Raw genomic sequence first — 25186 nt, forward strand, 5'->3', positions numbered from 1 at the left:
ACACTGTGCTTTCCTGGGCCCCTCCAGGGGAGAGGGACCGGCTAGGCTCCAGGGCCTGGACACCGGTTAGAATGAATGCCAAGAGGACTGGTGTCTTTCTCAGCCATGAGCAAGGGCTCCTAGGCAGTTTCCAAACTAAAGAGGGACTGGCCCAAGCCTCCAGGGTACAAGAGCAGACACAGGGTGGCTGCACTCCGACCGCTCTCCCTGCCCGGGCATGCTCTGGCTGGGTGCCACACGGACCGCGCCATTCCTGGCCCGTGGGCTGCCAGCACCCTGGAGAAACAAGGCCTGCGTCCGTCCTAGCGTCTCTCTGCCTGCCCCTCCTCCTGGCCTTGGCATTCTAACCAGCGTCCCTTGACGTCACATCTCGCCATCTCTATCAACCAATTGAAACTTGCCCGTTGTCATAAAAATATATATTTTTCTGCCATTGGTAAATTCAAAAGTTCCTCGTGGGCCCTGCTTCCCAGGAAACTTCAGCCCACATTGGCTTTGGCTGCCCAGGAGGGGGCAACTGGCCACACTGGGTAAGGCTGGGCTGGAGAGTTCTGCCAAGGCCTAGATGCCTGCTGAGCCCCCTCCCATACTCTGTGGACCCCCATGACCTTGGCCTTGAACAATGCTGGACACGACACACCTGCATCACTGTCACTAGCCCATGACACAGAGTTTGGGATGAGGGAGGGAAAATCCAGGAAAGGTTAAGAAGCCTTCCCAAATGGCTTTCCGGGGAGTTGGGGTGTGAGATAGCCTTTTCTTCCTAGGACAGCCCCATCTCTTTTTCTTTTCCTATCAGAAAATGGAAAATGGAGAAGTGTTTTCCAGTCAGTCTTCTCACTGGAATTGTGACCAACTTTCACTTTGCACAGCTGCCAGCAGCGGCCCAGAGTCACCCAAGCAGGGGAGATTTTCCGAGTGAGTGAGTGGGTCACCCTCTTTCCCCCGGGTGGTCCAGTGTAGCCCCAGCTTCAAGGGCTAGGGGCTCTTTTCAAAACAGGGGACAGACTCCAGCAGCCTGAGCTCAGGACACCGTGTCCACTCTGGTGACACGGCACAGGAGACAGTGTTGTCTAGCACAGTCCTTTAGACTTTTCTTCACTACCAAAGTTCCCAGTCCCAACTAGGAAAGTGGGGGATACTTCCCACATGCCAAGTAGTCCCCCAAAGCCACGCACATCCCTCTGTCAACCCCTCCTTCCCCAGCCACACCAGGGGCGAACCTAACCACTGATTGCCATTATCAGCTCCTTCGGTCGCCGGCCTTACTGTATGGTTTAAGCTCCTTCCAAAAGCACAGTAGAGACATTTTGTAGTTTAGCAAGTTTAAGGGCTCCAGAAGAACAAAACCGTGCGGGGATTGGGCTCACACAGAGATCTTTCTATAGCCTAAGCATAAGGCCCTTTTAATACTGAATCTTGTTTTTCCAAAATAATGAGCAAGCTCAGTAATGACCAAACAGGGACTCCAAACATAAATATATGGTAACTATTCACACAGAAAACTGCTCTCTAGTGCAAATTCAAAAAAATGCTGCATACCTTTGAGATATGTTCATGAAGGAAAAAAAAGACTATCCAACAACCACACTCTAATCTATTTATAATTACTTTCCTAAACACTATAAATATTATAACTAATGTGGTATATGCTTTGTGATTAAATGGGTGGATAAAAACATTGAGTTTTTTAAAAAGCCACAAAGAAAAAGAGGTTATCTTCCCTTATGCCACTTACAACTGTTGTTCATTGGCACAAATACAAATTTAATAACTGTATCATTAGTGAATTCGGTGACAAATGCCCGGATATTGGCTTTGTAATTTTCACCTGAAATCATCGTTTAATCACACCAACTTGCTAACATTTTTATTACCTGATTTTTTTTCTTACTCTCACACAGTAATCAGTTAATTTAACACCCCCACCCCAATTTTTATCTGGTAAAACAAGAAATGCAGTGAATTCAGAACAATATTTAAGAACACACACTTTTTCCAACATATACTTTAGTTGCAAATTCAGAAATCAAATTCTACTTAATTTAAGGAAAATAATAGTACTCAGGTAATTAATTCATATTACCCAAGTTGGATATTTTTGTTTCTGTCTACTTGCTATCATACTGTATTATTCAAAGTAAATATTTTGAAAATATGCTCAAATGATCAGAAAGGGAACCTGGAAGATTTACATCATTGATGAGCAAGTGCTTGACAAGTTACCTAGAAGAAAAACTCGACCAAAACCATGCTTGAGGTCAGCAGTTTGAAAATAAGTCCTAGGGCAGATTGTCGCTGTACCAGGATGTTTATAGTGTTGGTCTTATACGGTTATTTATTCCTGATTTCTCCCAAGATCTGCCTCATGGGAATGCGGCCGGGAATTTCCTGCCATGCTCTGAGCCTGGGCTCTCCCTCCTGAGCCCCTGGCTTGCACTCCAGCCTCAGAAGGCTGTGGGAAGTTCAGTTTCGATTCCCTTTTTTCTATGGAGCGACATTTAACAGTGTTAAACTTTCAATATCCAAGACATTATGAGGACTTACTAAACAGATGCATTTAATCTAGTTAGAGCAAGCAGGATGAGTGCGAGTGAAAAGTCACATTTTCACTTGAGTTCTGAAGAATAAGGATGCTTTTAAAGCTGGCCCAATAACCCTGGGATTGAAGTTTGAGGGTGCTCCGGGGGAGACACCACTTCGATTATTCCTGACAGAGGAGCTGCTCAATCAGCTTTGGATAGTCTGTAAAAAGGCAAAGCAGGCTTGTTGTCTTTTCTTTCTTTCGCCTTTGTCTTAAAGTAGTTTACAGGTTTGAGTCCCTCTTAGTGTGTCTGTGCCACGATAACTTACTTGAGGAAACCTCCATTTTTACTCTCAATTATTTAGGCACAAAATATTTATGCATCTCCTTTATTTTTTTCTTATGGAGAAAGTTGAGAAAGGAGAGGGAAAGCATACTCATTTTCAGAGAAGCAAAACAGTGAAAAATAATTCAGAGGTGATAGGGTCTCAGGCGGGGTAAGGAAATGGAGCAAGCAGCCAGAGAAAGGACTCTTTCCTTCTAGGCATAATGAAGCCTTTTTCAGAATCTTTTGCTTTAGCTCCTCCAGTTTTATGTGGAACTTGGCATTCGTTTACTTCCAACAGTAATGACAATCTGGCTATAGGACAAGCACATTCGAGGACAAAAGCATTGCTTTAGCACACCCCCTACCACCATAAAAAAACAGCATGCTGACACATTTCTGTACTTCTTTCCTTCATTTAAAAAATAATATAAAGAACATCCTTTAGTGTGTGCACAGATGACAGCAAAGCCCAGCATGCCCTCACTCTTGGGGTGATCGTTCCATCTCTACCTCTTCATGAGCAAGTCTGGTTAGAAAGTCTCCATGAGCTGCTGCTTTGCCATGTTGCACACTTTGGAAGTTCATGCATTCACTTTTGATGATGTGTTACCCATGTGCCTATATCCAAAAGAACCCTAACAATTCTGAAAGCATTCTTAAGTGGTTTATTATTATTTCTCAAACAAAAGGACAGCATCAAACAGTCAGGAATCTATGATAAATATGCATTCAATTGTATAGAAATATAGGACTATATTGCATTTCAAAAATATATACTACCATGAAAAATTTTTCCCTTTTACAGATGAAGAATTACAATTAATATTTTCCATTCCAAAGCAATAATAGCACAAATCAGAAAATAAAAATTAAGGGTGATGGGGCAATATCTCTGATTATCTAAGAATATATCAAATGCCAAAGCTAGATGCTTCACTTTATGTAAGGGATCAGAAAGGCACAGTACAAGTTAAATTTTTAAAGAACAAAAATTACCTTTAAAAGAAGTGAGTGTCAAATTAATTTTAGTCATTCAATTCTACAGTTTTTAAAATGAATTCATCACAAATTGGGAAACTAACGTTTTGCTAAAGAATTGATTGTGTGACTTACAGCATTTTATTAGCACTTTAAGATACAAGAGAATTTGGAGTGTGATGGTTTCTGGTAAGAAAATGAAAATATATCAGAAAAACTGCAAAGAATTTCACTCCCTAGCAGCCCAAGGTCTGCCTTGCTTCCACAGTTGAAAAGTTTCAGTTCATTTGAAAATGTACTTTTACATCTTTCGCATTCTTTACTAAGGCCTTAGTAGTTATCCCTTCAAAGATCACATATTCTTTTTGAGTTACATCTAAGGAGAATTTAGCTATGTAATTTTAAACATTAAAAACTGTCAAGTGTTTAGGTTTATGCTCCAAATTTTTAGATAATGCTGTAGTGCTCATGAAAGTCAGTTTAATGTTTTTCTTCTGCAAAGCTGAGATGAGAACTCGTATTTCTTAGACAGGTAGTTCTTCAGTGGGCTAGGTAAGGTAAGCCCTCTAGAATATAGAAAAAGAGAGGGCGAGGGAGCTGATTTAGAACTTAAATGACTCATTGTTAAATTGCAGGGGATTGCGAGAACTTTTAAAAAAATCAAAATCAGGACTTCACAGCTTACTTATTTAAAAGGATTGCAACAGCCATAGCTGCTTGCAGAACAGACACAGGCTAAAAGTGGCATTTGGGGAGGGGATGTCAATTGCAAGTTGCTTGAAGTTTGACCACACTGGTTTTATTTATTGAAATACTTATTTTATTTTAAAAAATTGAATGTGATTTCACACAACACAGATGAGCAATTTGCTACATCAGGACAGTTTCATTTTCCTGACTGGGTCGGAGAGTATTCCAGCTCTTAGATATGATTAAATTCAAAGTTAAGGTCTGATTTTTTTTTTATATCTGCCCTCTGAACAAAAAAATGAAAAATGTTTTAACCAAATGTACTGATCTACAATAAAAGAGAATATTTAATTGCCCCAAAAGAAAGATACTAAAGAAGAAAATATGCTTTCATTTTGTTTCTGGCTATTTATAGAGAGCAACTTTTGCTGTCATTCCTAGTTTCAAAAAAACAACAATTTCATTCTCTTTAACCAAAGGCAAGAGGTAATATAAACCATCAGGCAAGAAGAGAAGCTGACTTTAGAAATAAAAGTCTATATATTTTTACATGATGAGTGCATTTTAAAAATATTTCAAAATAACAAGAGATCTGGACAGGTATTTTTCCTTCCTGTGCTTGATTTTAGACGATATGAAGAGACAGGGATTTCTAGTTCTCACAAAGAGTTTGCACTTTTCTAATACTTTACCCATTCACCAGTTTTTCAACCTCGGATTCTCGATATGCTAAAGGCTTGCCTCCCAAGCTTACTGCCCAGTTTGCTTGGACCCAGGTATTGCTGGCTCCTATCCTCCCTCTCACAACTCCCTCGAAATTGGAAGTCTCTCACGCGCAGAGCTCTGGAAATTTATAGCAAGGCTCCAAGGCTCACTGGGAAACTTCTCAAGTTGGGAAAAAGCTTGTCAACGCACACCTGGATCTACAGATTCGGAAAAATTAACCAGCTGTAGCCAAGAACCAAAACACTCAGCCACCCTAACACAGTCCGCAAGAAACACAGAGTTCTTTGACGTGACAAGAAGAATTATAAATAAAATAGCTCCGAGGCAGACAGGCTGAATGAGCCTTTTAAGACAGCTTGTGGTGCTTCAAACTTTAATACTTAGAACATGGAAGGCTAGCTCCACAAGAGTAATATCCTGGGATACATACGTATGGGTGTGCAAAGGTATGTTTGAGCAAATGTGTGTGTGTGAGTGCATGTGTGACAATAAAAGTTCTGTTCCTCTTGTGGTTTAGGGGCCAACCTGAAGTTGTGCTGGCGGGGCCCTCACCCAGGTGAAGGGCTGGCCCTACCGGCATCTTTGCTGGTTTCAGCCTTTTTCCTTACACACAGGCTGATGCTGAAAGCCACGGAAAGCACGACCTGCCATAGACAACAAGCACAGATCTCTGGGATTTCCATGCAATAAAAAATCACGTTTGGTGATTGGGAGCTGGGGAGAAGGCAGAAGCCCCAAGGGTGTGGACAGGGCTTTGGCTTCAGCCCCAAGGGTACCTCCCCAGGCCAGGCTGGGCGGGGCAGTGTCGGGCCAACTCAGGGGTATATCCTAGAAGAGTTTCCAAGCCGTCAGGCTCGGTTCCCTGAACTGGGGTCATCTCGTCATGTTCAAGGTCTGGAAGAGGTGGGGGTGTTCTGTAAGTTGCCCCAGATTCCCATCATGCTGGGCTTGCCCCCTAACTAGCGTGGGTGCAGAGGGCCTTGGCATAGTTCAAGTCAACAATGACATCTTGCTCATTTAGTCAGTGCCAGGCACCACGAAAATCACTAAGCATTTTAATCATAACATTCTTCATGGTAGAGGGTTTCTCCTAAGGTAAGAAGGATAGTGCCTCACGTGTATACAGCTAGCACTTCGAAATTTACACAGCAGGGCCTCCCACTATCTTATGTGACCCAACCCTGCCAGGGAGGCAAAATGAGAGCTGTCTTACCTCTTCTAAGACTGGGGAAACTGAGGTTTAGGCAGGTGGGATAGTGACTTGATCTGAGAGCACACAAACCCGGGACCCGATCTACTTGTACACACATGAACTTTGTTACTTTTGCTATTTTTTTAAATAGGGAAAACATCACCATCCACCCCTTCACACTCCTCCACACATAGGCTTATTTTATAGGTAAGAGCAATTTCTAGGAAAAACAGAGCCCCTTTGAAATCTTGGCCCCAGAACTGCCTAAAGCTGGTCCAGCTCTGGCAACACCCCCATTCTAAGCTCTGCAGCTGGCTTTGGTCATCTGAGGCTCCCACCTGCCCCACCACGTGCACCCTGCCCATCCCCTCCATGTGGGACCGGAGGCGTACACCCGGGGTGTAAATGCACAGATACAGAGCCCTGGTGTGCCTGCCTGAGTTCTTGTAGCAAGGCCACCTCACTCAAGCTGAAGGGTCCATAAGATCTCTCATCTCTCATCCCCTGCCCTAATCTGCTGAGTGCCAGCACCCTGCAACTGGGGCCTCCTTGGCCAGCATGGTTCTGAGCCCCGCCTGAACTCCAGCCTTGGTTAGTGTCCTCTGTGAACCTAGGAGGCCCTGCCTGTGGTCTCAGTAGAAAAGGCCAAGCAGGCATGAGAATGGCTAGAAGAATCTCTCAGAGTTCTGGCCGGCAAGGACCTCTGATGACCTGCTCCTGGGGTGGGGGAGTCCAGGGCTCCCAGCCTGTGCCTCAGTTTCCCACAGAGGCAAACTTATGCTGATCGGATGGAAAAATTGCTCCTTTGAAAAGAGAGAGGCTAGGCAGATGCTGGGCCATGGCTGGAACTGAACTGAGGAAGGATCAAAGGTGGGTTGTTTGGCAGGCTGCCCCATGGAAGGCAGGAGTATCTAGGGCTGTGTCCGAGGGGTGCTCAGCACCCCCAGCAAAGGTTCATGGGCAGCTGCCTCTGCTGCTGGTATGGTACAGGACCCCTCCCCATGCCACCCTTGCAAGGCAAGGCATGGCTTGGCAGCTCCAAAACACCAGCCTCCCTGAAGCCAAGTTCTACCTGGCAAGCACCAGGCTCAGAAACAAACTGGACATTTTAAAGTCTCCCTGGCAAAGCCACTCGATAGCTAAAGCTGGTCAGCAAACAATGAAATAACTGAAAACTGGGTCACAGGGCCTTGCCCAGCAGGGCCGGGGCTGGGGGCCACTGGGTCTTCAAAGGCAAAGGAATCTAGGGGTCTTTTCCTGTTTCCTTTTTTGGACCTAATTACAAGAAAAAGTGTCTTCTAAAATTGTTTTTAAAAAAATCACACGAATCTGAGTCTCAAAAGCTCCTTGGGATAAAATTATAACCTTCTTCAACTTTTTTCTTTTCTTTGTTTGGCTTTGTCTTTTCTTTTTTGGAGGGAGCGAGGGGCCTGAGGACTGAGTTCAGAGCCTTTGCACTGAGCTACATCCCCAGCCCTTTTTATTTATTTTGAAACAAGGTCTCTCCAAGTTGCCAAATCGCCCAAGCTGGTAACTTTGTCCAACATTTGAGGGAAAACAACCCAAACCAGACAGTGGTCACAGCCTGAATTTAATGCTAGCTGCGTTCAGTCTCAGCATCCGGATGCCACTGGAAGTGACCTCAGGTACCAGCAGGGTTGGATGCCGAGGGACTAAGGTGCAGTGGGCAGAGAGCCACCTGCAAAAGGGTCTGAGGTTTTCTTTCCCTGGCCAGGGGAGTCTGCTTTTGCTTTCGGGAGAATTTGGCTTCCCAGAAGGAATAAAGGGCGAAAAAAAAACAACCAAGAGCAAATACCTTCCCTCTCCATCCGAGTCCTCACGGCCCTGCAGAGGGGGCTGCACCATCGCAGGGGAAAGCAGAGGCGCTCCCGCCCCGGCCGCACGCTGGTTGCACGGAGCTAGGGAGCCGGGGCTGGGGCTCAGGGCGGGGCCTGGTCGGGGTCGGGGGTGCTTGGAGCGCATCCGAGTGGCACCGGGTCCGGCGCGTCCGGCTTGTGGGCTCAGCGTCTCGCGAGCCCCCGCCGTGCAGCAATCAGGGCCAGGCGGGAGCCAAGTCTGGGTCTGAGCCTCGGCCGGTCAAGCTGGGATCCAGGCCGCATCTGGGGCTGAGCCCGGAGTCTGCATCCAAGGTTCGGGGCCATCTGGGCCGAATCAGGAGCCAGGGGCCGGGTCTGAGTCTGTGTCTGGGGTCCCAGTCCGTGATTCCTATCTGGGCCCCGGTCCACGTCGAAGTCAGGATGCGGGTCCAGATTCGTGTCCGCGTGGACGTCAGGGTCCTGGGTCTAGGTTTGCTTCCAGGATCCTGGTGTGGAAGCCAGGTCCGCGTCTGCGTGGATGCTGCGCTCCGTCTGCGCCCAGGATCCAGGTCTCAGTCCGGAATCCGGGTCCAGATGCAGATTCGGGTTCGGGTTTCGGTATGTGTAGACATCAGGGCCCCAGGGCCAGTCTGCGCTTAAGGTTCAGGTCTGGGTGTGAGCCCGCGTGGACGCGGCGCCTAGCCCGCCTCGCCCGGTCTAGCAGCGGCACGCGCCCCAATTAGCGGCAGCCGGGCCCCCGTCGAGGGCGGACAAAGGGCGCGACCCCGGGGTCAGGAGTCGCGGGGCCGGCGGCCGCCGCTTTGTGCGCTGTTTGCTCAGCGGAGGCCGCGCCGAGTAGATCGGCTAAAGCGGATTAGGGGGTCGCGCGCGGTGGGCGGGCGGGCTCGGGCCCGGACCTCCCAGGATGCGCTGCCCTCCCGGACCGAAGCCTCGCTGTGCCGCGGGGAAACTGAGGCAGGCTAGGGTCGCCCATGCACACCTCGGACAGAGGTGGCTCAGAGGCCCCCACCGAGCCTTTGAAGTCCACGGAGACATCGCCTTATTTCCTTACCCTGCATTTGAAAGAATTCTACCCTTTCTAGTCCCGCAGGACCTGGGCATTCGTTTTATGGAGAAGCAAATCACACTTGCCTGAAGGGTAAGCAAATTTTAGTTGGAAACAGGGACAGATTTTTACATATCACAAAATCCTGCAACATTATGGCTTAGAAAATAAAACTCAGGCCTCTGTTCTTAACTCAAGAGATGCACCCCAGATGTGACTGAGGCAGAAAAGACGTATTCTGAGTGACAGAAGCTCTTGGAAGCAAAAGCTAAAGAAAATAATTACGTTTTCTTTCTTTTTAAAGAAGGCAAATGATGAGTACAAACCACTAAGATTTCCATCCAGAGACGACAGTTTATCATTTGACTATAGATTCAGGATCTCTAGACTTCTCTGGGGGTGAACGTAATCTCTTAGATTTGCCTTTCGACACCATATAAAATATGAACTACAAATAAGACAATCACCAAATGTCCAAGGAGAATATCCTCTTCCCCTCTGTGCTGTTTTTTAGGGGACAAAAACACTTCTTCAATCCACATAAAATCTTAATTGAGATTTTAATCCCCCTTGTGCATGTATAGATGTTTGATCTGGGACTCCATATAGAACTTGATTAATAAGCTACCAGCGATTAATCCTTTTATAGCAAAACAAAAAATATTTACTTACAATACATGTGTGTTGTCCTAATGAATATTTCTGCCACCTTCCATCTGTCTCCCACAGCTGGAAGGAAACATGCCATTTGTCTGTCTTCCTATTCACAAGCCTTCCAAAATGACCCCCCTCCCATTATAAAAATACCATGTGTTTAAGGAAGGCACAGAAAAATCTAACATATAAACAATCTTAATGACAAGATATGAATATAGATATTTAAGATATAGATAATTTCAATAGTAAGTAAAAAATATGGATTAAGTACAAAATGCACAGAAAAGGGAACATTCACCTAGATGCCATTAACCAGAAATAGTATTTTATTATGTTCCCTTCTCATCTACTGTATATAAGTACATAATTCACATACATATTTACAGGTGGGGAAATATTGTCTCCTATATTTCCCCATCCATTATAAACTCCATCAACAGCATTTTTAGGGTGACACAAAATGCCATTATTTCATCCTGGGGTAGTTTATTACCATGTTCCCCATTTCATTTCTTACTAGTATTTCTTTCCTGTACCTAACACTGTAGCCCATGAACTTGCCTGTGAAATGTGTCTACATTGTGGGTTACTAATATATCTCACATGATCTGTCGATAGGATGTTGAGGCCACCGTGTTAATCTAAAGGGGCCAAGGCTGACCCTGTGGATGCCATTTATTCTGTCCCCAAGGAACTTGGCACTTCTGGAATTCCTTCTGCACCACAGTGACTCCAGGAAGCAATATGGAAATCTGTTGGTTTCCCCTCGATGAGCTTAGTCCTGTGAAACTTTTGCCTGCCAATGTGTGGGACCAGCTAAGGCACATGCTGGCTTGTGACTTTGCCCTGTGTCCCTGCTTCCCAAGCCACTTGGCCCTCACTTCTATGACCCTCCCCCCATTCCTCAGAGATCTTAAGTCAAGGTCATGAAGCCTATGCTTTGAAAACATCATCTCAACAGTGCTGGCCGTGCGCTGTTCGTCTGAGGAGCGGTGCTCAATTTAGCCCGAGTCTTTCTTTGCCGAGGACCCAACCCATTCTGGTGCTTTCTGCCTCCGCCCCACGCTATTGGCTCTGTGCTTTCTGTCTGGATGGCCCACCTGTCCTCCCCTCCCTGCCCACTTACCTTGCCTACTGCTGTGGGTTTTCATGCCCCTGTGCCACTTGCCCACGCCCACAGCTCACCTGCAGCCTGGCTCTGCATGTGTCTGGCCTGTCCCAGCTGAGCTCCCAGAATTGCAGAGACGGCAGGTTGCTGCCAGAGACCCAAGGCCTGGTCTCTGAACACCCCGGGCCTGAGCCCTAGAGGAGGAACTACTGCTACCACTGACAGAGAGAAGTGCATAGGAGACAAGGGGGACCAGGCAGAAAAGCCTGGTGGAGTTATCTACAAATAGATACTGCGAGAACCAACAATAAGGAAGGACAGGAAGCCGTGACCAGAGCTGTCTTTTTGTGAGAGGATTGAACACTTTTCCCCTGTGTATTTTTTAAATTTTCTACATTGAGCATACATTGTTTCAGGATCAGAAAAGGACTACATTATTGATGTATCTATGCTCTGTGACATAGATGCAGTTCGAGTAAGAATGCAGTTAATTATTGTTGCTGCTTAGAAGTTGAAGAGAAATGGTATCATCACCATATCATAGTCTCTTGCCAGGAAAGTTATTGGGACTGTAGCGGTGCCTCCTGTGTCCCTAGCACTTCGCCCTGTAGAGCAACACTTCAAAACAGAAAATGAAACTGGGCAGCATCGCCAGGCAAACACTGGCTGCCGTTGTCGTGTTCCCTTCTGCAGCCCTCGGCTGAGGTAAGCATGGCCGGGCAATGTTCTCATTTTAAGCTGAGGAAGCTGAGGTTTGGAGCAGTACAGACACCACAGCTTGTTGACTCGCTTGGTCTCCTGTGTCTCTATAGCAGCTTCTAGGCCAGTTTCCCTGGGGATCCAGTATGCTTCCTGTTGTTCCCAATGTTGTCCCCATTACTACGAGCGATGCCCACAGCCAGGGAGGGACTGTGATCAGCAGAGATTCTGCTGGGTTTGCTTGGGAATAATGCACATACACGGGTGCCCCCATCCCTGGAGGGGCATGCTGCAGCTGGGGTCCTGCTGGGAGGTCTGTCGCACTGTGGAAGGTGACAGTGTCTCAGCCAGCCAGGTGGGGATTCTTCTACACGATGACCTCAGAGACAAATGCCACACTCCTTCTTAGAAGGAAAAACGTGGCCAGGAGGAGGAGGAGGACTCAGCGTGCATCTGGGGGACACATCCTCCCCAGGACACCTCCTGCTGCCGGGCACACCCTGCTTTTTTACCCCTGGGGTTAACAGTGAGCTACTTCCAACCCCTGGACAACAGCTGTAAGTAGCGATCTCCAAACTGAAATTTTTTTTATCCTAAGTATTTTTCTTTAAAACTGGGCTAAAAGGCGAACCAGCACGCTGGCTTTTTACTCTAAAAGGCAATTTCTAAATTTGGATTTAAAAAAATGTACTCCGGCATGAAAAATCCAATGGCTCTCAGAATGCAAGTAAGATATACCACTCTTTGTGCTAAACCCATCCTCACTGGCTTAAAATAAATCAGAACAAAATGATGTACACCGAGCATATGTCTTCCATCGCCTCTTTTCTGGAGCAGAGTAGGGCAAGCTGCCTGCTGCACAAAGACGCAGACCTGTTCTGTCCCCAGATCTGCCTGGCCTGGATTCTGGTGGTCCCAGACTGTAACCTGCGGCCCCAGTGTCCCATGGACCAAACAGACCAAGGCTTTTTGTGTGCCAGAGACAGCCTGAGGATTAGGCAGGGCTTAAATTATAAAGTAAATAATTGCAGAAAACAATCAACAGGTAACAGGACTAAATGGGATACATTTAGGAAAATCCCCGGCCCTTGGAGTTTTTCAGCTATAAGTAGATGGGCACATTTTCAAAAGACCTCTTATTCTACTTCCCGTCTTCACATAGGCAGAATATCCCTGCTTTCTAAAATAAAAACACATGCCACTTTAACTTAAAAGAGAAAAGCCAAACTACAGAATGTTTGCAGAGATAATTCTTATATTAAAAATGAGAACGAAACTGCTATCTGGGTTTTATACCTATTTTGGGGAAAACTATCTTCTCTGAGTGTCAACAATTTAACTGTCAACTCACAACAAAATGCTATTCCTGTCTCAGAGGCTCTAGACTGGCAGCCTAGAAGGAGAGATTTTAATTGTAATTACTAAAGAGCAAATGCTGAGGTGAATAGCAAATATTGCTTTCAGGGATTCTCCACACAGGGCTGGGTCATAACTAATTTATTTTTAACTTATCCATCGATCTATGCACCAGATTAAAATACTTATATCAATTTGTTTGCTTTAAGACACGCCATCATAGACACTAGCTTCAGGGCCACTCCTTAATTTTTCACAGTTTTAGCTTTTCATTGTTTGCAGAAATTCAGCCCTAGAATAGTGCATACTTTCCGATGCTGTAAGCAAGGGGCGGCCCACTGTGCTCTCCACCAGGAAAACCCCTGCTTGGGCTTAGTGACGGTGCCCAGCCATGGCAACAGTGACAGAGCCCCACCGAAGCCTGCTTCCCTGGAGAGGCCGATGAAGTCATGCAGGCCCGAGCCCAGCTCCTATGAGGGAGGCGGATGGAAACCAGAGCCTGGCAAGGATGTGTCAGCCGGATGGCAGGTAGGCAACAGGCAGCAGGGGGTTAATCCGGGGAATGGGGTGGGGTGCACACAAAACCCCACAGGCAGGGATGGGATAGAACACTGGCAAGGGAATAGGGGCTGCAGGGCCCAGCCCAACAGGCGCAGACACAGGGGGCTCTGTCTGCCTGCCCGCTGCCCTGGCACTGTGACTAACCGCCCCACTATTGTGAGCCTGAAGCCAGCCTTTTGTATGTCCCCTGGCGTCTGGGACACAGGCGAAGAGCTCTCTCCACAGTCCCCCCGTCGCACTGAAATCAGCAGCCCAACACGCATCCTTGCCACTCCAGGGCTGCTGGGCTAGGGGGTTGGGGGGCTGGCAAAACCACAGAAGAGTCCTTTCCTTAGCCAAGATGGCCAGCAGCAAAAGAAAAAGCAAGAAAGCAAGAAAGCAAGAGAGAGAGAGAGAGAGAGAGAGAAAGAAAGAAAGAGAGAAAGAGAGAGAGGAGGGGGGAGAGGGAGAGAGAGAGAAAGAGAGAAAGAAAAGGCAGCAGAAAACCAGTCTCCCAACTTGGGGCAGTGGGAGGGGTGGGGGGGTGTCAGGGATCTGCTAAACCTGCACTGCCCAGCCCGGCCCTGTCTGTCCCAGAGGAGTCTGAGCCCTTGAAATGTGGAAAATCTGAACTGAGACTCTCATATTCATCAAACTCAGGGTTTTGAGGATTTAGTGTGCACAAGAAATGGAGGAGGTCTCCTTAGTAATTCATATTAACTATACTTTGGAGTAGCACTGTTTGGGATGCACACATATTAGAACAAATGAAATTTATTTCTAAAGTGATTCTCACCTCTTTATTTTTGCTTTTTAAAAATGTGGCCACTGGGACACTTGCAGTCGCAGACGTGGCCATGTCTGGTCGGCATGGTGTTCCTGCTGGACATGGCGGGGCTGTGCTGTAGGTACAAGGGGTGTGACTAGGCCTCGAGGTCTGCTGCTCTGGGGGAGACAACGGCCTCCGCCCAGGACACAGCCCCACTGTGTCCCCAGGGCACAGCCACACTGTCACATGAGCCAGCCTCACATTTGCCTGTTTTCAGAATGAAGACTTGCATACTCAGATGTCTGGAAGCCATGGCAAAACGTACATGCATGCACACCAGCAAGGCCTGCACACACAACCACTCACACAACCACTGGCCTCGGCTCCCCTCCACAACAGGCAGAGTCGCCTTATCCTGCCAGTCTTCGAAAGCCAGATTCACAGAGCCCCCTGATGGCCCCAAGATCCCCCAGAGCCAGACATCTGACCCTTGGCCCCAGGACAGATAGGACCCGGCTAGGGCCACATCTGTTTTTCATGGACCAGAGCTCTTTTGCCTTCGCAGGTTCCTTCCTCCATAAATATGAAAAATTATAATTTATGATTACGCTGACCAATATGACCTAGGCTGAATTCATTACTATGTATCCATTATTTTTATAGTCATTTTTCTTTCTGATGATAGAAGAAATTAACATCAAGACATTCTCTGGGTCTTCAGTGCTGTAGCTGGTGGGCACAGGACCCGGCACAGTCCCCAAGACCCTACATCTCACCCAGCCGGCGGCAGCTCCCCTCTGCATGTGGGGCTGGCCTGCCCTGGCATTGCTTGGACTGCCTTCCTCACTTAGAACTTGCTCCTTAAGTCTTGCCCTGAGTGTACAGGGGCCACCAAGGTCCTTACCGGGTGCCTGGAAGCACCCTGCTTTATTTTTAAAACACAAAAGTCGGTTATGAGAAAGGACCAGGAAGCTATGGGGAACAGAGGCTCCCCCAGCACCAAGTCTGTGCCCCCAATTGGGAGCCTGGCCACCTTCAATCCCGAAGAGCGGAGCCCTGCAAGTAGGTGCAAAATCATGGCAGCAACTGGCACTGTGCCCACAGTCCATGACATGCTGGGCCTGCTCGGGAGCTGGGGCTGTGACCCCATCCACGTACTCCTGCTGGGGGTGGGGGGTGCTGCAGGCCCAGGACTGTGGCTAGGGCTGCAGAGGGGGCCTAGCTTTGCAGTGCTGCCCAGACCAGACACATCTCCTCCCGCCATCCCCTTCCCTCATGCCACCCCCGAGCCTGGGCCCAACCCAGCTCGGGTAGGTGCAGGAGATGGTTAAAATTCTGTATCCTCTTGCATCCGCCTCCGGAGGAAGCTCTACTTTTTTTTCCCCCAAGCAGGAGGAGGAGGAGGGGGGAAGCTGAGAGCAGCAATTTGCAGGCCTTGGGATGTTTTTCTCCTTGACAGCCCCGGGCCCCGCCTGCCTTGCCTGGCCCTTCCTCCCCTGTGCTGTGCCGCGCTGTGCTGCGAGGCTGGCCCTATGGCCTCTGCTCTGCGTCTGCCGCTCCTGCAGGGCCCCATGCACGCGCGTCCCCCACGGAGCCCAGGCCAGGCCCGGCGGCTGGGGCGGTGGCAGCGCTGCCTGTGCCGGTTGCCTGGCACTGCCCTCCTTTGTGCCTGTCTCCTCCGCCAGCCTGCTCCCCCCTCGAGGCCTGCTCCCAGCCCGGCTGCATCGCCTGCTACCCGCCGATTGCCCACCCTGTGCCCACCTGGGGCTTCCTCACCTTCTGGGCCCCTGGTCCCTGGCCTCGGGTCTTGTTCTTGCCCAGGGCGCCCGGCCACGTCCTCTGTGCCTCTGCTGCTCGCCCCACCCCGCTGCCTGCGCTCTGCGGCGAGCCTGGCACAGTGCCAGGCTGCCTGGGAGCCCAGCCTGGGCAGGGCGAACTTTCCGGCGAGGGTGTGTGTGCGGGGGGCGCAGTAGTGAGGGGTGCCAGGGGAGGGAGCGGGCCCCAGGTGCCCGGCGGTTGCCCCCCAGCCTCTGGGCCAGCCCGGGGGCCCCCTGCCTCCCAGTCTCCTGAGCCCCATAAAGGCGCAGACAACGCCAGCAGTTTAGTCAAAACAGTCATGTGCATGAGCGGGCAAACAAACAAAAGCCCTTATTTATTTATTTAGTTCACACACCCAGATAAGGAGGCGCCTTTTGTGCACATAATTTCACACACATCAGAAAGGAAGCGATGCCACGATGCGCCCCATAGCCTGAGAGCCCCGGACAGCCCGCCTGGCCTCATGAATAATTGCATCGCCTCGGCCTGGGCATTTCCATATTTAAATTGGGCAGCAGCGTATGATTAATTAAGAAGGAAAAAGGCAAAAAGGAAGAAAGGCATGGGGGTGGGGAGCTGGACACTGGCCATCACGGCGGGCCAAGGTGCCCACTCCGGCTTAACTCCTCCCGTGCCAGGCTTGAGCAGGTGCCGCCTCGGGCAGCTGGGCAGGAATGCTGGCAGTACCCTTGGCAGAGTCTGCCCTGTGGAGCCCGCCTTGGCCATCTTCCTGTGCCAAGGACCCTTTCAGCTCCAAACACCGGTGTAGGAAGTTTCTCTTCTGTTCCCAGCAGAGCACCTTAAGCTCAGGCCCAAACAGACACTGGGCCCCAGGGCTCCCCAAGTGGGACATCTGCAGCAGGGTCAGGCTTGCTCTTTGCCGTGCTGTGCACCCCTCCACCTCCACACAACTCACGCAAGTCCCTCCTCCCATAGGTGGCCTGAAGCCTTCTGTCCCTGAAAGCAGCCAGCCTTCAGGAGAGAACTAAAGAATAAATGACAGCTGGGATAGGCTATAGCCTGGGGGCACAGGATTGAGGTCTAGCCATCAGCACAGTTCAGCCCTGCCCTTGCCAGCTGTGTGGGCTTGGGCAAGTTACCTGGCCTCTCCGGGCCTCAGTCTGCCCACCTGTAAAATAGGAAGGATACGAATGCATGTTCTCCTTGCACCATGGGGTTGAGCCAAGCAAGGGGCGGCCTCTGACAGGAAGGGCCTCAGCCAGGGAACAAGTCCAGCTTGGGTCAGGACATACGGCAAGATGCTAGGAAATCTGCCCGAATCCACTGAGTGCACAGAGCTGTGCTGAGGGGAGGGGTCTGGAGGCTCTCAGGGGTTCCCTAATATTATTGTCACCCCTATTCTACAGGTGGAGAGATGCAGGCATGGCGAGTTCAGGCAAAGTGCCAAAGCTCACCCCAGAAAGGTGGCCCAGGATTTGAACTCGGAAGAGCCCGTGTCGCCCCTATCTAGGTGACCACCATGTTGGAAAAGTCTTCCCCTTAAACCATGGCACCCTGGCCTCGCTTCAGATCGTCCCACAGCGCTCTGCAGGTCTGGGCAGATGATGGTGAGGGTGCCTGGATTCTCCAGCGAGCTGTGTCTTCAGGGAAATGAATCTACCTCCTCTGTTTATCTAGCTCTCTGCCCTGAGGTGTGGTTCTCAGCTGCTTGTCACTGAGGGCATAGGCTCCTGCCAGAGGGCTCTGCCAGGACCAGCACCATGCCCTTCTGCCCAAGGGACAGTCCCAGTCATGCCTGCTTCTCTCTGCAGGAAGCCAGTCCCCTTTAGGGACCAGCTGCAGCCCCCTGAGAGCCTCAGCTTCCTTCCCTTCAAGATGAGAAGAGAAACCCCTGCACTCCAGGGTCTGGGGACGGGGGCAGGGGTGTCCCTCCAAGATCAGGTGCTTCGACCTCCTGGGATAGGGAAGGGAGAGAGCACATGAGGATCTGTGGCCTCAGTTTCCCTGACCTTTCTAGGTATGACCATGTGTAAGCTCCAGACTCCAAGTGGGAAGCCAGGAAGGAAGGGAGGGAGGTGGCATCTTTCTGTCCTCGTGCTCAAGGAAAGGTCAGGTCCCAGGCCTCAGATGTCACAGTGTTCCTCTATGATCAGAAGGAGCCCTACAGGTATGACTAACCTGAGTGAGAGAGCACCCTGGATCACCCAGGTGGCCCAAGGAATGACGGTGGTCCTTAAAACCAGAGAATTAGCTCCAGTTGTGGCTGGAGACAGAGCGAGGTGATACTGCTGATTTTGAAAACGGAGGGGACCGCAAACCCAGGGATACAGGAGGCCCTGAACTGGAGCCTCCAGAAGGACCCAGCCCTGCTGACACCTTGGTGTTAGCCCAGTGAGACCCTCTTCAGCCACATCAGACTTCAGACTTCCCTGACTAAAGTAAATCAACACATAAATTTGGAGTATGCTTAGCATGCATGAAACCCTGGGTTCCTTTCCCAGCAGCACATTAAAAAAATAATAAAGTAAATCTTCGTTGTTCCAGCCATGTGACAGAATGGGAGGGGGTAATGCAAGGATGGGGCCCCAATGTGGTCACTTCACACACAGTGCTCACCTTCGGGACCTGCGGGCTTGGGGTGGACACACCTCATTCCCACCCTCAGGGCCTCAGTCGGGTGGCAGATTCCTCCTCTCCCCTGGGATCCTGACCTCACCTCCAGGGCAGCTGGCGCTCCTCGCTTCCCTCCTCCTCCACCTCCTCCCGGCCATCCAGGACGCCTTGCCCAGGAGTGGGCACCACACTAAAGGCTACGCCCTCCCAACTCGACATTGCCATCTTTCCAACTCCAGCCCAACAGGAGAGTGGTCTGGGCAGCCTGTCTGGCCACTCGTGGGCCCCACACCCAGTCCACAGTGTGATGGGACACGGGGCTGTTTTCTGCTCTCCTCCTTTCACTAGGGGTGTAGAACCTCCAGGGTCCACACAGAGGGCCCCGGGCCAGGACCTCTGCTCATGGAGCCTGGGCTTCATCTGTGAAGGAGGCCAGTCACGGATGCCAGGCACTCAGCCAAGGCAAGTGGGCTGTTTCAGAGACAACCCAAGACCAAAATGTCTTTCCTTCCTGGAAGCCCCAGCACGAAAGCCTGGTTTTACCAGCTTAGGAAATAGAAGGCCACACACAATGTGTTTCGTGGTGTTCATAGGAGGGAAAATGGAAACACTTGGGAAGAACCTGGGTGCCCGATAAATAAATTAAAGAACAAAATAAAAGGTAGATAATAGGAAACAGGGAGATGGATCTGCTGGAAATGGGAAGGGGGCCAAGACATGGAGGGAGGAGGAGGGATGGGAGGAGACAGAGACATAACGAGAATTAAGATGTGTTCTGTCCACGACCAACTCCTCAGGATGAGTGTAATCATTATGTACTGAAAACATAGAGTAATAAAAGTAAAAATTTAAAAAGGGGTTAGTTAAGGAAACGCATGCAGCGGAACATTAACTAGTCAGCAGAACTACTTTGTAGACCAGCATCTTCTGACACAGGCAAAGCGTGGTGATCAAATATTTAGTGAACCACTCAGAAGGAAAAATGATCTACATAACGAGGCTCAGAGACTAATTTTTAAAAACGGATAGGTTTGCATGGAAGCTGGGCGAGGCACTCCCAGCGGCTGTGTGAGTGTGGTTTCAAAGGTGACTGAGAGATTCGAGGTGCTCTAAAATTAGCATGGAACATCAGTAATGGCACCAAAAAAGCCACTCCAGAGAGGAGTTGTGTTCCTCTCAGCCCCACCATATGACACCAATAGATGCCAGGACCAGGCCCAGCCTCCTGGTTGTGACTTCTGCTGCCATTTGGGTTTCTGCTCCCAGGACCACTCTGGGATCCGTGAAATGTCTTGCCTTCGCCTTCTTAAAATCCTCCAGTGGTCTCAAGCAGGGCTACACATTGTCATCCCGCACTGGCCCTGCCTGTGATGCGGTGGCCAGGTGAGGACAGCAGGGTCTGACGCCAGACCCGGCTTGCCAGCTTCCTGAATCCCGCAGCCAGCTTGTGTAGCAGTTCAGTTTATCTGCACTTGGTGACTTCTTTTCTTCTCATATTTTGTTCAGGTTTTCCAAACTCGGGGGCATGAAGAAAAACAAAGCACATATCTGCTGTCCCCAGGACGGAACCTGGCTCAGAAAGAGGTGCACGAGGTCACTAGCTTAGCCCTGGCATTGTTAAATGCACTCTTAGCAAGTGGGAGGGAGGGCTCTGTTTTAGAGAAACACATACTGACCATTCGCAGTGCTTTTTCTGGGGACTTTTAAAATCAGCACCTTCACCAAGTCCTTAGGACATTCTTATGAGGTGCTTATTTTCCTCAGAAAAACTAAATGCCTCAGACACTGAGCCACACTGTACCAGAAGGGACCTGTCTCCTTTGGTCCTCCCAGTGAAGGCTCAGGGAGGCTTCCTTCAGCCTACAACTCCTGCTGAATCACTGCCAGAGAGGCAGGGAGCTCCCTGTCCCGGGTGGCATTCACAGACTGCATGGCCAGGGCAGAAGCGCTGTGCAGGGCCCAGCTTCCCTGGATGGGAAGTTGGCCTGAGACCCTCATCCTAATGCTTCTATCCCCTGGGCGACACTGGGGGTTGAACCTAGGGGTTTCCCACTGAGCTAGATCGCCAGCCCCTTTTAAAATTGTTTTTAAAGTTTTGAGATAAGGTCTCACCCTGTTGGTAAATTGCACAGGCTGGGCCCAAACTTGTGATCTTCCTTTGCACTGGAGATGTAGCTCAGTGATAGGACACTTACCTAGCATGTGCGAGGCTCTGGTTCAAATCTCAGCCTCAGGAAAAAACAAAAACTTGTGGTCTTCCTGCCTCAGCCTCCCAGTGCTGGGATTACAGACATGCACCACTGTGCAGGGCTCTGGAGCCATCATCACATAGGGCCCCAGTGCTCAGCATAGGCCTCAGACATAAGACCCAGGCTCAGGAATAAGAAAACAAGCACAAAAAGGGAGGGAGAAGCAAGCAACTGAGAGTTGACGTAAGACACAAGAGACAAATTTCTGCCATGCCAGAGACAGGGAGAGGAGGCAGGAGTGGCTCTCCTGGCCCTGGGAACACAGCAGCTAAGGGTGCTCAAGTACTGGCTACATGCTTTGCAAAACAAGTGTCCATGAAGATTGTTCCCATCCTCCTAGCAACACATCAGAGGCAATTGCTATCAACCCATTTGATAGGAGGGTAGCCTGAGGCTTGGGAGGCAAAGTCAGCCCGCTAAGCCCGTCTCCCTGAAGAGCTGGCCCTGCAGGTTACCACTATGCCCAGGCTTTCAACACCTGGGGCAAGGGCGAAGTTCAGGTTCAGGTTCACTTTCTACAGACTGTCTTTCCTTCATTAAATGCCAGCCCCTTGAGAGCAGGGCAGAGTCCCTTTCCTGGTCACCCCACTGCCTCATAGCCCCTGGGAATCTCACCTCAGAGGAATCTGGGCACCATACACCCTGGGGATGGCAGTGAAGGCTCCTGATGCTCTCTGCAGGGTGGGGACCCAGTTAATGCTGGGAGGGAGGCCTACGGGGTTAGGGAACCTGGTTAAACTCAGAGTGGGACCAGGCTGAGGAGAGGGGAGGCAGCAGTAGCCCACACCCTTCCCTGGGGTTCAGGCCCTCCGAGGCCTCTGTCCATAGCTGCCAAGGGTCCCTAGCACCCACCACACCCACTGTTCCACGGCAGCCCCAAGCTGAGTAGCAGGGTGGTGATGGCTGCGGTTTCTGCCCAGCAAGGGCATCCAGGACGGCCAGAGGGAAGCCACTCAGGCTGAGGCATGGAACAAAGTCCCCCAGACCCCAGTTCCCATTGCAGCACTGAGAGGGAAGCTGGCCACAGTCCCTGCCCCCCAGGTCTTGGCTGTGTGGAGAGTCCCCTGGGCCTTGGAGGGTGGCACCTGAGAGCTGAGTACCATTGCTGTCCCTGCTTCCTCTGGGCGCCCAGCAGGGTGTGGAGAGAACCCTGGGGATATGGGGGGGGGGTGATCTTTATCCTTTAAGAGCCCTGGCAGCGAAGCCGAGCTCGGGAGGGAGATGTCGGGAAAGATTCCCTTCCCAGCTTCCCAGCCTTTGTTCCCAACTGGCCCTGGAGGGCGAAGGGCTGGGCAGGGTGCAGCTGCGCTTCAGGCAGCCACCCGGAGTGCTGTGCTACCTGTTGTGTGGTGCGACCCAGGGACCCTGACCTGGCTTACCTGGTCATCCTTCGCACCCTCGGAGCAGGGTCCAGTTCACGGCTGGCTGCAGACTGTCCCCGAGGAGCCGAGGCCTCAGTCACCGCCTCCCTGGGCCTGGTGCTGCTGTCATCCAGGGCTGGCCACCCCAACTTTATGCATGGTCGCTGTGCTGGAAGTTTCCAGGCTTTGAGGACGCTGGGCTGGGTTTCAGCAGCAGCGTTTGAACTTGGCAACAAAGAGGGAAAGCGGCCGGGAGAAGGGAGGAAGAAAGACCTGGGAGAGAGGGCCACCAAGAGAGTCCCAGAACTCGAAATTCCACAGCATGCTCACCGTGGTTTGGTTTGGTTTTCTTCTTAAGAGGTAAACAAGAAAAAATATCCCATTCTGGATGACCCTTCCCAGCCTGGTCCCTCCCCAGGGCAGCTTCCCTGGCAACTGAGATGTGACAGCCCACACAAGGGCACCTGGCTGGTGATCGCCCACTTGGGGCACCTGGCATGAAACAGCCCGCTCCCAAGTGTGAAGGGTACAGTCTGGGGGATGGTGGGTGGGCACAAGGTGCTTCGTAAAGGCAGTGGGCATCCAGCGCACACCCCAGTGTAGCAGCAGCCCAAGGAGGGCAGGGCTCACTGCTGCATTCCTGGCACCTGGGCTCAGGGCAGCCTGGGATCCTAGGCAGAGAGGGGGGATGGTTGGAGCTTTGCACTGGGTGCTGGGCTGAGATCCATCCACTCTGACCCCAGCCTGAGGGAGGCGGTGGTGATGGCCATGAATGTAGGGCTGTTTGGTCCCATGGGGACCTCCGGGGAGGATGTTGGGTGGGTGAGGGTAGGTGCCCTGTTCAGCCATTTGTCCACCCGCCCGTCCCCTAAGACTCTTTTCTGGAGAAAATAAACACTCTGAGTGAGGCCGACTGCAACTCCACAGCTCTATTTCGGCCTTAAAGAATGGGACTTAGAAAACAGAAAACAAAAAAACACATACCAACTCCCCACGATGAATGTAATCATTATCTAGTGCAAACATGGTCTGATAAAAAGGAAAATGCACACAGGCTGGGAGGCCTGGCTACATCAGGTGGAAGCAGAATATGTTGTCTCTTCTCCCACAAAAGCAGTGGTGCCTCAAGAAGTTGCACCCCCTCTCGGCTGCGGGTGCCTCCCTGTCAGATGACTTCCCGAGCATGACCCTCTGGATCCAGCCTGGACTTCCACACCAAGCCCACAGGAGAGGTCGAGGCCCTTGGTGCTTGCTCCTGCCCACCCCCCAGGAACCCTGGGGATGTGGGTGAGCATAGAAGGGGCCTGCTGGGGTGATGGATGGCACCCATTTGCATACCCACAGACACTCAGCATCTGTAAGCTGACAGTGCGTCCCCAGTGTCCACCGTGGGACACACTGGCAGGTATGCACCTGCCACTTGGAGTAGGAGACCCTATCCCAGACCGGGTAGAGCAAAGCCTCCTATTGTGTTTCCATGGTACCAAGAGTTGACTTGGTTTTTTGTTTTGTTTTTCTGGTTTTTTTGTTGGTACCGGGGACGGAACTCAGGACCTTGAGCTTGCGAGGCAGGCACGGTGACACTGAGCTAAATCCCCGGTTCCTGACTTGGTTTTTTTTTTTTTTGGTACCAGGGATCGAACTCAGGACCTTGTGCTTTCGAGGCAGGTGGTGGAACCATTGTGCTAAAGCCCCGGCCCTGGCTTGGTTTTTTGTATGTTTTTTTTATTCCCCTTTCTACACTGGGGAACTGATCCCAGGGCCTTCACCCTAGGCTACATACCCTTTTTGTTTTTTACTTTTAAAAACTTTAAAACATGATCAAAGTTACCTAGGTGGAACTTGAACTCCTGATCCTCCTGCCTCAGTCTCCCAAGTGCCACACAAACAGAATGGCCCTCTCTCACTCCTTGGTTAGCCTCCAGCTTAGGTTATAGCTCTTCCTTGCTTTCCTTTTTTTTTTTTTGATACTAAGGATTGAACCCAAGGCTGATGTGAGCTGCACCGGCAACCCATTTTTTTTTTTTTTTTTTTTTTTTTTTTGGTACCAGGGATCAAACTCAGGTCCTTGTGCTTGCGCTGCAGGCGTCGAAACCACTGAGCTAAATCCCCAGCCCTCACAAGCCATTTTATTTTTTACATTGAGACAGGGTCTCACAAAGTTGCCAGACCACGCCAAGTTCCAGCTAGGCTTTCGATCCTTCTGCCTCAGCCCATAGTGCTAGGCTTACAGGCCACCACCATGCCTGTTTTTTGTTGTTGTTGTTTTTCGGTACTGGGGATCGAACTTGGGTCATGCCTGTATTTTTATCTTGTCTCAGGCTCTGCAAATTATGTAGCTAATCCTGACCTTGGCCACTGGTTAACAGTGTTATACATTAAAAAGGTAAATGACTATGACTTGTATGTTTCTTTTACTAAATTCTGTTATAGAATTCCAGATTCTAGTTAAACAGGATAAACAAATTTTTAGTTGAAGCTCTCCTACCTTTAAGAGGTAGGAAGCTGTGATGAGAGTACAACTGGGGGAGCAGGAATCACCCCGTTCAGCCCCCAGCTCTGCCATGTGGGCGCTGTGTGTTGCCTAGGCCTCTGGACCCTGGGATTCAGCCAGAGATCTGCACACTCCAGCACTCATTAAGAAAGTAGCACTGTTTCAGTGAATTTCCTTACAGTTAAAGAAACAGCAGAGCTGATCCAGGGCGGGTCACCAATAAGCAGAAAGTTCTGAATG

At 50.2% G+C, this 25186-nt stretch overlaps 1 long non-coding RNA gene across 1 annotated transcript; it reads left to right on the plus strand.

Annotated features, from left to right (window-relative positions):
- The first annotated feature begins 8468 nt into the window (after positions 1-8468).
- On the plus strand, positions 8469-24075 carry LOC110349342 (uncharacterized). Its single transcript, XR_015452213.1, has 3 exons — positions 8469-11791; positions 12195-13669; positions 17636-24075. It is a non-coding gene; the product is annotated as an uncharacterized LOC110349342 (long non-coding RNA).
- Positions 24076-25186: the final 1111 nt, after the last annotated feature.

The sequence above is a fragment of the Heterocephalus glaber genome, unplaced genomic scaffold (genome assembly GCF_053883595.1).
Source record: "Heterocephalus glaber isolate CG9 unplaced genomic scaffold, H.glaber_assembly_v1.0 deba00001444, whole genome shotgun sequence".
NCBI classification, from domain to species: domain Eukaryota; kingdom Metazoa; phylum Chordata; class Mammalia; order Rodentia; family Bathyergidae; genus Heterocephalus; species Heterocephalus glaber.